Source organism: Acipenser ruthenus, chromosome 34 (genome assembly GCF_902713425.1).
Source record: "Acipenser ruthenus chromosome 34, fAciRut3.2 maternal haplotype, whole genome shotgun sequence".
Taxonomy (NCBI): Eukaryota; Metazoa; Chordata; class Actinopteri; order Acipenseriformes; family Acipenseridae; genus Acipenser; species Acipenser ruthenus.
In genome coordinates, this window is record NC_081222.1 from 2,084,816 (window position 1) to 2,098,978 (window position 14,163).

The window sequence follows — 14,163 nt, forward strand, 5'->3', positions numbered from 1 at the left end:
ATACTTCCTACAGTTAGGATAGCAAGAGCCGGGGTGATGCTGGGAAAATCTCCTCTGGGGGGCTGGCTTGACCCAAAACCAGGCTACGTGAATTATTAAAGGTTTCGTTTAATTTCTCAGAGGAAGTGAAAGCAGTCGTGTGTGCACTTACAGAAGAGTCTGGAGCATCTCTCTCAGAACAACAGACACACAGCATCTCCAGCAATGAAACCCCCAATGAACTGCACAGTAGTAGTTTTTTTGAGGGTTGGTAAGACCACAAACACTGAGATATTTAGAAACAAGAGCAGGTCTCATTTAATGATGTTAACAGGGGCAAATATAACAGTGTCCTACATACAGTATATATATATATATATATATTGCTCATCTCTTTCCATTACAGTTAGTAATGTTAACATAACAAGGGGTAGAGGAAGTCAAGCTTGTGTGGGGAAAAAACCCTTATCAAAGTTTTCCATAGTAAAAACACATCAGGGTATAATAAAGCACAGTGAAAGCATCACAACGCATAGGTAAGCACTGTAAAGACCAGACAGGTATGGTAAAACGTATTTTAAAAAAAACACAACAAACCAGGGTATACTATGGCAAACGCATAGTGTAAGCATACAGGAATTGCATGTATAAATACCATGCAAATGTACCGTGGTAAACTTCTATAAGGGATGGCAGCATCGCCTAGCAGTGTGTATTGGGTTATACCATTGTGGGGGTCAGTCTGCCAGCATCAGCTTTGCCCCCCAGTATTGAACTATTGCAATGCAATTGTGGAGCCATTGCATTATCATTGAAGATCTTTAAGAGGTCATTTATGCATTGGTTTCTTTTGCATGGTATCTTTTCTGTATCATCACTTCAAAATTATGCTATGAATATGAAGGAACGCAATACATTTCCCAGCAGAGTTTGCTACAATATTCCAATATTTAACCCAGCACAACCCTTATGTAAATCCCCCATATTAAAAGCATAGCAAAGTGCAATACAGCACAGTGAAAAGCATGGGGGAAAAACTGCAGAAATACGGTGCACATTCATCAAGGTAAACTTTTATGAGAAATAAATGAATGAGAAATACCTGCATGTTCACAGTATCCACTCCTGATTAATCTTGAAGGCAGATCCGGATACCTGGAAACAAAAAACGTTTCATTTCTAAAATCATTATCCACTGTTTTGTGTTTCAATTTGTCATGTTAGAAAACCGCCATACTTGAGTCTCCTAATACCATTATCTATTGGAGCCCTGAAAGGCATGACTGGGTGTGTGAAGGGCTATACAGTACAGTAGGCTGATCAAATCAATTCCCTGTGGACTCTTGGTTCAGTAGGGTTATCCAATAAAAATGCTATGCCCTCCAGGTTGGAGTTCAGTCGGCTCATGTGAACTCCCAGCTTTGCTGCCCATGAGAAAATCTGTGCGCAGTTCAAACCATTCACAGTCAACATGCCTACAGGATGCTGGCCCTCGGGGGACATGATGCTACTTACAAGAAAATGAGACCCTTCTGTCACATGTCATTTCCACAGTTTCTGTTTTCAATAGTGCAAAACTGTTGGTTGCTGTGCGGGGCAGTGCGGCTCCAAGCAGCGTCATTGGTCTTCAACTCCTAGAGTCCTGGGTTCAGGGCCGGATTAACCTATATGCAAATTACGCTATAGCGTAGGGCCCCCCAGCAGAACTGGGGCCCCCGCGAGGTCGCCATTTGTTTGGGGCATTTTACAAAAATTGTATGCAGGCGGACGGGCCCACACACACAGGAAAAGAGGCGCACAGAAGCTTGCTTTTGTAATTTTGTTCTTTTATGACGGCTATGCATTTCTTTCTCGATTACAGCACACCTGGTCTCTGAGTCTCTCACACAAGCAGCTTCCTGCTAATGTACAAACAATACCAAATGCCTCACGCGCTCTACCTCCTGGGAAAGATACGTCCCTAGTCCTACTATGTCAGAGGCATCAGGATGAAATGTATGAATCAATTTATTTCAGTTTTAGGGCCACCTGTCCGGTCTCAAATGTGCACAGTATGCCTCTTTACATTTCAGAAAAAATAAAACATTGTTTTTGTTTTGCTCTCTCTCTCTCTCTCTCTCTCTCTCTCTCTCTCTCTCTCTCTCTCTCTCTTCTGCTATTGCATATATTAGCTGATGGACTTTCTGGTAAACTAATAAAACAAATGAGCTTTATGATGGGCTTGTTTGTATCCGAATATCTCACAGGGAGCTCAAAGCAACTCACGAACACACATGAGTCTCAACGGGGCTGACGGACCCCCCTGTAGTGTATGAACTATCCTTAAGAGTGCAGAAAATATAAACCGTGGTCACAGCACTGTATTGGTGCATAACCATAGAACTGTGTAAGAACAATACAGGCTATGTAATAACCGCAGACAGATGGACACACTGATGACATTTCTCACATTTTCATATGGCAGCTCCTGAATTATAAAGTGCACAATCACATTGAATACAAAAGCTTTTTTTTAAAAAACAATAAAAGTGCCTAATTTTGGTTTGAAACTGGAAAATGAATGGTTACCATGCACAGGCATGATGGAAAATACCGTACAGTGACTGCATCTGTATTTGTCACCTTATTTTTTTGTGCAAACTCCATGGCCGAAAATGTATTTAAGAAAAATAAAACCGTGCTCAGTTCTTCTCCAAGCTGTGAAAGAGCGGGCTGGAAATGTCCGATCCGTTCCAGCAACTACCCTGCTCTGCTCCAGAAACTACCTGCTCTGCTCCAGCAACTACCCGCTCTGCTCCAGCAACTACCCCACTCCGCTCCCCCGCTCCATATACAATTGGCTCGCTCCACTCTGCTCACACTTTCTGTCCCCATATTAACCAATATACCAATAACACCATTCGCCATAATATGCATAGGGCCCCCAAAATATGGGTTATCGTAGGGCCCCCATGTCGAATCCGGCCCTGCCTGGATCCGATTGTTACTTCTTGCACACCACTGAATTATTAACCCTTATGAAAGTGTTCCGTGGTGTACCGTGTTTAAATCATAGCACAGTTCATATGAAGCAAGACCGGTGAATTGTGCAGTTTGTCCATTACAAAATCAATACAAGATTCAGCACAAGATTCAGAGAGGAGAGAGAGAGAGACGAGAACGAACAGAGAGAGGCCCAGGGCTGAAAACACTAGGAGGGTGGGGTGGAGTCCTTCGTGTCAGTGTTAAGGCACATTGGCCTTAGCAGAGCATTGTGGGAAAACTCAAAAAATGCACCTGCCTGAAACGCATCTGGCTGTAAGCGGTGCCATCATCACAAGCACTAAAATAGATTTGAATTACCGACAACAATGATAAGAAGAAAGCAAAAAACACATAAATAAATAAGAAGTGAAAACGTATTTTTGCTCGGAGGGGTTTCGTTATACAAAGGATTCAAAACCACAGCTGTGTTATCTTAATGATGGAAGGAGACGGTTTCTTGCTGTGTACGGTTATTACAGATTAATTTCATAACAGCGGAGAGAGGGTAAGAGACAGTTAGACCACAATATTCACTCATCAAAGAGGAAGCCTGCATGTGCACCTGTACAGTCTGTTGCACTTAAAAACTACTGCTGTTTTGCATCACCCTATAGAATGAACTCATTTTGCTTCATAAAGTCGATTGAAACCTGCTGAATAATGTTATGTTAAAGTATTGAATTGCACACCGCTTTGTAGTTTTCCATATACTTAACGAAAAACTGACACTTGAAAAAAGTGACATTTCGAAATCTAACATGAAACACTGCTGTACTACCATCATGGCTTCCGGTAGACTTTTGTGAAATCATTTTGTAGTTTATTTGATTACATGATGTTAAATCCTAAATTTCTAGGCGATGCTAAACTTTTGGCCATAGCTGTACACACACAAACCTCAGAATGCTTTCGGAGACTAGTCTATGATAGAAGTTTGGAGAAGATTTGTGATAATTATCATGTTCACCATGTAGAGTTTGACAGACAGACAGACACACAGATGGACGTTGTTTGAACCAGGACCTTAACTAACTAACAAACCTGTCCTTCAAGCAATGAAAAGCCTCTTGCTAGCCTTATGTGACTCTACCTTTGTCTTGGCACTTGTTTAAATAAAACAGGGCTCTTTGACGTTAAGCGTGCCCTGTCTTGAAGCTAATCAAAGAGGCCGGGAGTTCTGCAGTGAAGGGCCAACATGTGCAAATGACTTGAGTGTCAGAAAAGCAGCGATAGCAATCCATGGTCCTCGCTTCACATACTGTAGTATACCTTCATCATTATACGTAACCTGGTTAAAGAAATGATCACTAATGCTTACACAATAAGTTGCTAAGTAGATGTATCATTATTATTATTATTTATTTCTTAGCAGACGCCCTTATCCAGGGCGACTTACAATTGTTACAAGATATCACGTTATTTTTACATACAATTACATTATGTTTTACACATTATTTTTACATACAATTACCCATTTATACAGTTGGGTTTTTACTGGAGCAATCTAGGTAAAGTAGCTTGCACAAGGGTACAGCAGCAGTGTCCCCCACCTGGGATTGAACCCACAACCCTCTGGTCAAGAGTCCAGAGCCCTAACCACTACTCCACACTGACACTATCCCCCGGATTGCATCACCCACCCATCCGTGGTTATCCCAGGACCTCAAAATAAGTGATTGATTCAATCCTGAGGGATTCCACAGTGCTGTAAAATGCTCTAAAAATAATCCAGCTGTAGTTTATCCAGCCGTGGTATGGGTGGATCGAAATCAGCCCCTCGATCCCTCAGTAAGTAATAAATGTGCCAGATGCATGTGATGAAATTTGCAGCGATGTCCGTGTTTAGTTTACATGATCCACCTCTGTACCAGTAAAACTATGAAATCACTACAGTGACATGGTGGGATCATTTAATATATGATTAAATATATGAGCATGCACCTTGGCAACAATATTCTGCGCAAACTGCAATCTGCAAATGAGAGACAAATGGACGAATCAACCCTTGAGGAGACAAAAGCATAAATGAACTCCTCAGTGTCTCGCTGATCCCTTCCACGTAGATTTTTCACATCCCAGTTGTTGTAGGGATTGCTTCATCATGACAAAACACATACTCTTGAGACTGTGTATCCATCATGATGAATATGGCTGACTTGTTCAGACTGTCATATGACCATTTTCCCAGCTGCAAATACAGTACCAGATGCAGCTGCTAATGTTTAAGTTTTTTTTTCAAGTAAACGCCTAATTTGCAATTATCAAAAGTGGGCCCTTTTCCAAAACAGCAATTTTGTTTTCCTTACCGCAAATGGGGGAACTATATTTGCTGCTATCAAAACATAGTGCTTGTGACCTGAGATTTTGTTTGGCGAACATCCCGCGCTTCTGAGGCTGTTTTTGAGAAATAATAAAAAGCCTTTCTCAACAAACCGCGTGGTGCTTTGTGTGTTCACATAAAATCCCACGTCAGAGAAACGAAAATAGAAAAAATAGAGGAAAAAAAAGATAAGCGAGGTTCAAATTGCTACCTGCTTTCCTAGCTTTCATTATCTTTTGGAATACTTTTCTCCTACTTTTATTACTGCTTAAATATTCTCTTTAAAATCTCTTATACTAGGCTCTTATACTCACTCAGCAGCCTCCCTCTGCTCTGACCTGGTGAAGCAGAGAAGATTAGGCTATTATACTCACTAAACAGCCTCCCACTGCTGTGTGCTGGTGGAGCATAGGGAGGAGTTCTCTACTGGTTTTACAGCTTCACTCTACTGTGTACTGGTGGAGCAGGAAAGGTAGGATATACTCACTTAACAGCTTCTGGTGCTGTGTAATGGTTTGGCGTCCCAGCCCAGTGAACTGAATGGAAAGGAAGGGCTGGACTTGAACCAGTGACCTCATGACAGCCCCGCCGCCACTTCAAAAGGGGTTAGATCTTCAAAGGTTGTATTGTAATTATAAAGCACCTCAGAGCTGGTGTGCGACTCATGGTTGGAGTTATGGGAGGCTTGGTGGTCCAGTGGTTAAAGAAAGGAGCTTGTTACCAGGAGGTTTCAGGTTCAATCCCAGCTCAGCCACTGTGTGTGACCCTGAGCAAGTCACTTCACCTCCTTGTGCTCCGTCCTTGGGGAAAAAACTGAGGTCCTGTTGCAAGTGACTCTGCAGCAGCAGTTGATGCATAGTCATCCCGTAATAATATCACTGCAGGCTGCAAGGAGGCATTATTTCCAGTGTTTAATTTTGGGTCCATCATTTTACTGCATTTATGTACTCTGTATATATAAACCTGAGGATGATGGGAAGACAACGGCTGCAGAGGTAATCAATATGCACAATAACCCAAATGTTCCTGTCAGGACAGCTGAGGTAGTCTGCACCTCCGGTCACTCTTACTGACCTTAAGGTTAGGGTTTGGGTGTTTGGAGAGGATTATTCATTGTTTTATTAATATGATAACCAATCAGAGTGCAGTGTCCTGACAGGAACATTTGGTAGTACCTTTATAAGGACAGCTGTCGGTACACTAAGACGGAAGTGTGGTCAAGTCACGTGACCTCCGCTTATGCTTCAGTCCCAGCCCTGAGGCGACACGGGGGCTGAGTCCAGTTCCCATCAGAGGAAAGGACCTTTTGTGTGTCATGTGACGTGTGGTTTCACCCGAGAGACTGCTGTGATACCAGTGATTATATTTTAAACATACCCCTCCCTCCCTAAACCTAATATAACCAACACCGAGACAACGTTGATTTTGATCTCAGATCCACCTAGGGGGGGTTAAAACGGAAAACAGGGGAGTTTTAAAAAAGATTCCAAAAATCTGAGAAGATACATCCAATCACAGCAGTCCCTGAGCTGAAACCACACCCTCGGTCCCTCCCCGAGACCGTTTCCTCTGGAACTAGCCTTGCTTGTGATACTAAGTAGCCAAAGCAATGGGATCCAAGCATGAAATGTGCAAACAATTTAATCAATGTGGCTAAAAAAAAAAAAGAACCTCCCCTTTAAACAGTTTTTAAAAAAAAAAAACTAATTCTTAACCCTAGCTAGTTTACAATAAGTACTACGGTTTGGACAAGCACACTCTTCTGCTGTTCACATTCCATTCACATAGTTGAGTTCACAGAGCTCAGTGCATTGTACTATCAGTAAGAAGGCCTTGTCGACAGTCCAGTTTGTGTTTATGCCCCCCCCACAAAACAGCGACCAAAATAACTATTGCCCAACTTGTGGTTCAAGAGTGCACCACTGAAATGATGTCACCGGGTCCTTTTATCAGTCACGTGGGAGAGACCTGTCTGATAAGACCTTCAGTTTAGCCTAGTCCGTATTGATCTGTAATCCAATAGCTGGACCTAAGTAATGGCCTTGACAACAGTGGATAGTGCAGCAGGACATGTCAAAAATATCTGGATGTATGGCTGTGGCTGCGTGCGGCGTATGTAGGTGGAATACTGCGCCTCTCAAAAACTTTCTCTACGGAGGAAAGCAGGGGGCTGGAGGGCGGGTTATTAAATATCTCACGTTCAGCTTCCACCAAGGGAGCTGCTGGTGAAAGCAAAACATCTGGATTAGATTTTCTGCCAGAAGAAAAAGAGCGAGACAAAGAAAGAGAGAAGGAAAGACGTTTTCATTGGCTGTAGTAGTAACACACATCGAAGGGGGAGCGGTTTTAAATACAACAAGGTTTTCATACGCCTGGTGGAAAAATGCGTTAATACTGCACAACTCAGAGAGGCGGGTTCCGTGTGTGAAAAGGATTGCTTTGCTCAATACAGGATTGTTTGGGGGATTTTTAATAAGGGACAACAGATTTCAACATTTGGAAAAGCAGCATATTGCATAGCTAATTTTTTCCTCTATTTTTTTAATACGAAATGACTGCGCAAGGCGCCACAACTGCGTAAACGAGAACATTTTAATGACATTTATCATTAATTTGCGGTTGGGACATTTTCAGATTTGTTGTACTTTGACTTACACTGCATTTGGATTCCGTGAAGTTTCAAGTAAATAAACGACGTGCCTGGACGATTTAAAAAAAAAAAAAAACCTTTTTCAAGCTGTGTTGAAATGTTATAATAACCCTGAACGATCAACCTGGAGTTAAGAAATCAAACAAGAGAAGACTTCTCGAAAGAGTAAAAAACTAAAATACTAATAATCTTTGGATTACAAATTGCAATACATGGGGTAAGCGTGCATCCATGTTTTATTATTATTATTATTATTATTATTATTATTATTATTATTATTATTATTATTATTATTAAATACATCGATACAAAAGTGCATGCCGAATTGCAATGTATTTTTTAAATTTATTATTATTATTATTATTATTATTATTATTATTATTATTATTACATTAATAGTTAGACCTCAGACTGTCAGTTGCTGGCATCACCTGCGTTGTGAGAAGCGCCACTGGATCGGTCTAATACAACTTAACACACAAATCGACTATATTTTAATAAACGGAGTTCCTATGCAGATTTTCAGAATGCAAAAGAACCGACAGCCGCCTGAACAGAAGTTCAAATCATATTAATATACAATAGCTCGTTCATTTTCAGCACCAGTGTGGCTGTTTAAATTAGAGAACCCTTTCCAACGTGTTTTAAAAGGGTTACAAAGGTCGCTTAAAAACTGTTCTTAACAAAACAGCTCTTAAACCAGTCCTTATAGTTCTCTTTTAATATGTGTGTAACCTCAAGTCGATTACCAGAATGCATTAACAAGCAGGTGAAACGTGTCTGTTTGTCTGGTTACTGGTGGGCGGTTGTCACAGTTAGCCGTATAAATAATGCACCTGCAATATCATTCTACAGATGTGTAACAAGAGGGTTCCTGTGTTGTAGAACCAGGTGATGGGACCCTCATTGTATAGACTGGCTGTATAGAACCATTCTAGAACCACACTGAACAATAGTGGCATGTTTGAGGCATCGAACCGGTGACGCACAGACGTGTTGGGGCTTGTGAAATGTGATCACTAAACAGGGACACTACAGCAACACATCCACGGTGTGGAAAACACAAAGCAAACATCTTGCACGTTAAGTAGGCGTCGGCTCACGCACACCTCTTTAATAAAATAGGTAGTACTGGGACCAACGTGTTTATTTTCGTATGCAAATATTCTTACAAAAATTTTTTTTGTTATTAAATAATTATTTGATTTTTGCCTCATTTTATAAGCTGTGCGTATCTATCCCAGCACTAATAAGAGACACAGGCAGGGCAACACACAATAATGGACAAGGCATCTGACCCTGAATCTCTGTTGTGGTGCTGAAAATATATTTCATGTGGCAGCAAAAAATAAAATAAAAAAAGTTGCAAGGCTAACCACCAGCTATAAATACCTTTAAATATCTTTTACGCATGGAAAACAAATCGCCCACAAGAAACACTGGTTGGAAGGTTGATGTTAGGGTGCAGCCAGCAGCAGCGTTGTGACACAAACCAGTCTGCTAAAAAAAAAAAAAAAAAATGTAAAATTGAGTTCAGGGAAACAAATGATCCTCTTGACGATGTTCTGCACTGAATGCGCAAACCACAGCTGTCTGGATTTGGACGCCACCATGAGTCCTGCAGCCTGAAGGCTCTTGTGTGATGACACCAATAGTCTCCCTTTAGAAGAACATGTTAATGTGATTGTAACAGAATAATCCCATGCGTTTTACCTGTTCGGCAGGTGCTGTATATTTGTATCTGACTTGAGCTAGTGCGTGTTTTGTCCGTGTTATTAATAATGATAAATAGCCAGCTAGGTAAAGGCAGCTCTGAAGGACTCCAGCGTGTCCGATCTGACAGCTGCGCTAGGCAAGGAGCGTCTGCAGACCCACTCACTCCCAGCAGCCTAAGACAAGCAGACGCCTTTATCCAAGGCGATTTACAGAGACTAGGGTGTGTGAACTATGCATCAGCTGCAGAGTCACTTACAACTACGTCTCACCCGAAAGACGGAGCACAAGGAGGTTAAGTGACTTGCTCAGGGACACACAATGAGTCAGTGGCTGAGGTGGGATTTGAACCGGGGACCTCCTGGTTACAAGCCCTTTTCTTTAACCACTTGACCACACAGCCTCCTCAGTGGTGTAGTGGTCAAAGAAGATGAAAAAGTGTGTAAACTGACTGTCCTGTTTGGTGCTCAAGGCCAGGCGGTTGGTTGGTAGGCACTAAGGGCGTGCAGAATTGTTAAATGTGCCTGAGTCACTTTATACATTTCGATATTTTAAAATTGGAATATGCTTTGCCTTGGAATAGCCATGATCACAGGAGCGAGTAAATGCTTTATTCCTTCAAAGGAGATATTTTCCCCCCAATTGAGAAGTGGGTAAGGTCAGTTTAGCCTTGACTACAGCACTGGTATTCGGACACTGGCCTTGTAGTAGAAAACAAACAGAACAGATGAATACTACGGACAATTTAACTTGTGCAGCTTGAGAAGATAGCATAGTGGCATGCAAAAGTCTAGTTGAATGGCTCCAGACTACAACTTAAAAGTGTTTGCTAAAAAAAAAAAGAAAATGAATTTGATTATACAGGTGAAAACAGCAGACAAGATCTCAAGCTTTGCTTTTCTGACAGCGCACAGTTTCTGATGATGAAAGCCAGTGTGAACCTGTAGCGTTGTCATTAGAATGTAACACAGTTGCCCTGGATATAACCGCAGATGTGGAGCCGATGGCGTTACACCTTCTTTATTTTCTTTTTTTCAATAGTTCCTTTATTTTAATTCCCCTAAAAGTAACTCCACCAATAGAACCACTATAAAACCCACTTCAAACCAGAAACAGCTTAAAACAATATCGCCAACACCTTGACTAATGTCAATTGCGCTATGAATGGTTCCCTATATGCAAAACAGGCATTTTGCAAGTAATAACTGTATACAGTACAAAGAAGTGTGAAAAGTTTGAGAGGAGAAAAATGGCAGGAAAGCATTCAGACAGCACACGGAACAGGGGAATCCCTGACCAGCAGTCATGTGGTGCCATGCTTGCCTGACATTGGAGGCTGGCTGGATGCCATTGGTTCTTAACAAGGGTACCCGGCGTGTCACTGTTTAATGTGTTTGGCTCAGCGGTGAGACTCTTAATCTTCAGTTCCGCAGTGAGATTTGATATCATTGAAATCAGCGGTGTTAACAAATCCCATTTTACAATAGAGTCTCCGCCTCCCTGGGCCAGTGTTCCACCCGCAGTTGGGTCAAAAGGCAATATCCTTTGTAATTGATTTCCTTTGTGTATATATATTTGCATCACCCAGAATTTTAAGGGATGAGATATAATAAAAGTTAAAAAAAAAAACGATCTGAACATTTATTTAACGTCATGTAATCAAAGAAACTACAAAATGATATTGCAAAGGTCTACCGGAAGCCATAATAATAGTACAATACTTCATGTTAGATTTCAAAAAGTGGATAACTTTTGTCAGTTTTTGGTTAAGTATATGGAAAACTACAAAGTGAAGCGGCGTGTAATTCAATATGTTAAGGTAAAATTATTCAGCAGGTTTCATTCGAATTTATGAAGCAAAATGAGTTCATTCTATAAGGTGATGCTAAACTTTTAGCCATAGCTCATTCTCTCTCTCTCTCTCTCTCTCTCAAGCACAATTTTTAGAATTTTTTTAACAGTTTGTGAAACTGCTCTGCCAGAACTGAGGCTCCAAATACAATACAATACAATACAATACAATACAAAACAATACAATACAATACAATACAAATGTATTTTTATACAGCGCCCTCCCTTCACACCATGGCATCCCAGAGCGCTGTACAAAGTTTAAAACAAAACAAGAGAGCTCATATGTACAATACTCTTCAGCTACAACCAATAATAGACAAGCACATTCAAAAAAGTATGTTTTCAATTTAGACTTAAACTAATCCACTGTTTCAACTTGCCTAATGTCAACCAGAATCAAGTTACAAATAGACTTCAATTCATTCATCTGGCCAAAGTTTAAATCAATTATTTTTGCACAAGTGCATTTTTCTGCATCAGTAGAGTTAAAGGAAGATCGGTTTAACTGAAATGTAAGATTTGCATATTTTGATTCCCCCCCCCCCCCCCCCCCCGGTATGCATTTAAATAAAATGAACACAACTTTCTTTAAACTGAAAAACGAGACATTGTTCATCCATCAAGTATTGTAATCTGGATTTTAGAAACTAAATGTGAACTTTGTGCATGCTTTCCTCTACTGCAGCATCAAACAGAGCAGTCGCTTATCCTTTTTACTCTGAAAGACAGCGGTTTTCTAGAGAATGTGGTTTTAGATGACACTGAGCATGGTTGCAACCTGAAACGGAATTCAGCTGCAGGTAACTGCTTGTTGGTGCACTTCTTTGCTTAACATTTAAACCAACGTGACCACAGCTTCACAATAACCCAGGCTACCGTTTCTCTTCATCTTATCAAAGCTTATCCCTTTCATTTTCCCCTCTCCCAGTTTACCGTGATTCTCCCTGTCTTTGAATGTGCTTTACCACACAGCTTGGTACAGTGCTTCCCTAGTGTATGCTTTACCATGCTTTCAATGCACCTTTTTATGCTTGCACTTACTACAGTCATCTTTTACTCTATAAGGGGTGCTGTGGGACTTTGTAATTGCTGAAAAATGTTGGGCTTATGGGGATAAGGGAGTTAACTGTGTTTGCGTGCAAAGATGAATCTGTTGCTTTTCTTTTGCATGGACATGCATGCAGTGGTAAAATAAAGCCTGACGTTGTCATGTGCCTTTATTGTTTCATTTTCAATTAAGCTGAACGAAAAATAAAAAACTCAATACCTACCCATGCACTGCACTGTAAATGCAATTTAGGAGTATGCCAAACCTGGTGTCTGCAGTGCTACCTGCATTATAATTATATTACCTATGGAAGCAATTCATCTTCACTGCATATTATTATTATTATTATTATTTAGTCATTTTGCAGACGTTTCCAAAGAGACTTCCAGAGACTTGGGGGTGAACTATGCACCACAACTGCTGCTGCAGAGTCACTTACAGTAAGACCTCGGTTTAACGTCTCATTCAAAGGATATCACTGTGCAGCCACAGTAAGGTCATGCACTTTCAGTTCAGTGAAAATGACTTGACACAAATATCAATTCACTAACAGTGTGCTTTTCATCTTCAGTGCCCCCGGAACAACGCTGGCCTGCCAGCTGGTGTGTGGTAATCTTGAGTTTGTGGGGTGTTTCTTTCATTTTCCTTGTGCCACGAAAAAAAAAAAGCATAGTAACTTATCAGTGTGGTTTAATAAACTTGTAGTTCTCCACTCACTGTGTGCACGAATACATAAAAGCATAGGTAGACAACAAAAAAAAAACCCAGTAGAGAGATGAGTGCCGTTGCATAATGAAAGGGTTTCTGAAGACATGGCTAGGTTAAGGGTAAACCCTTTTTGCTCCTTAGGGAGCGTAGGTCATCCACTTTGATCCTCCATCTGGCTCTGTTTTGGGCTAGTTTCTCCAGCTTTCATTTAGCTCAGGACAACAGATCAAGACGTGCAATGATAGACGTACAGACTCGGATTAGGTAAAATAAAAACCCTTTTCTGCTTCCCTATAGACCCGGTACAGCAACCCTGGGTTTACTTGCGGCAACGCGAGTCACAGGGTAAAAAAAAGACTGAACAAACTGAGCATATCTTATCTAATACGGGACGTCCTGTATCTGTTTTTCAATCACTGCTCTTGCAATGCATTGGCCTTCATGCAGATAGCATTCGCGTTTCAAAACCTACATACTTCCACTGTGTGCTAATAGGCGTGGTAGTAAAATAACACAGATTATTGTTTAAGCCATGGATTTAACAAAGAGGTCGGGAAGCCAAATTAAGTTATTTGTTTGGACGACACTTCTCCAAACAGTTGAGGCATATTCAGATGGAAATAAGACTCCTGTTGCATAGCAGATTCACCCATTCCAGGTTCCAATATGAGCTTGATTAGCCACACTGTGTGTAGACGACAAGCTCTTATTAAACTAAAACCAGGAATGGATCAAACCACTATGTCTGAACTGGGGTCCCACTGGCCCACCATCCACACCTGCACTGTTGCCCGGCCTTCATACAGTGTCAGGTGGAGATGACTTCCTCTATACACATGCTCATGCACACATCTGTGCGTATAGCAT

General features: G+C 41.1%; 1 protein-coding gene across 1 annotated transcript in view; it reads left to right on the forward strand.

Annotated features, from left to right (window-relative positions):
• The first annotated feature begins 7,521 nt into the window (after nt 1-7,521).
• Nucleotides 7,522-14,163, forward strand: part of LOC117402036 (sphingosine 1-phosphate receptor 2) — a 32,874-nt gene continuing 26,232 nt past the window's right edge. Inside the window, exon 1 of the mRNA XM_059006919.1 lies at nt 7,522-8,190. The gene's annotated coding sequence lies outside the window, so the exon portion shown is untranslated. The remainder of the gene's footprint in view (nt 8,191-14,163) is intronic.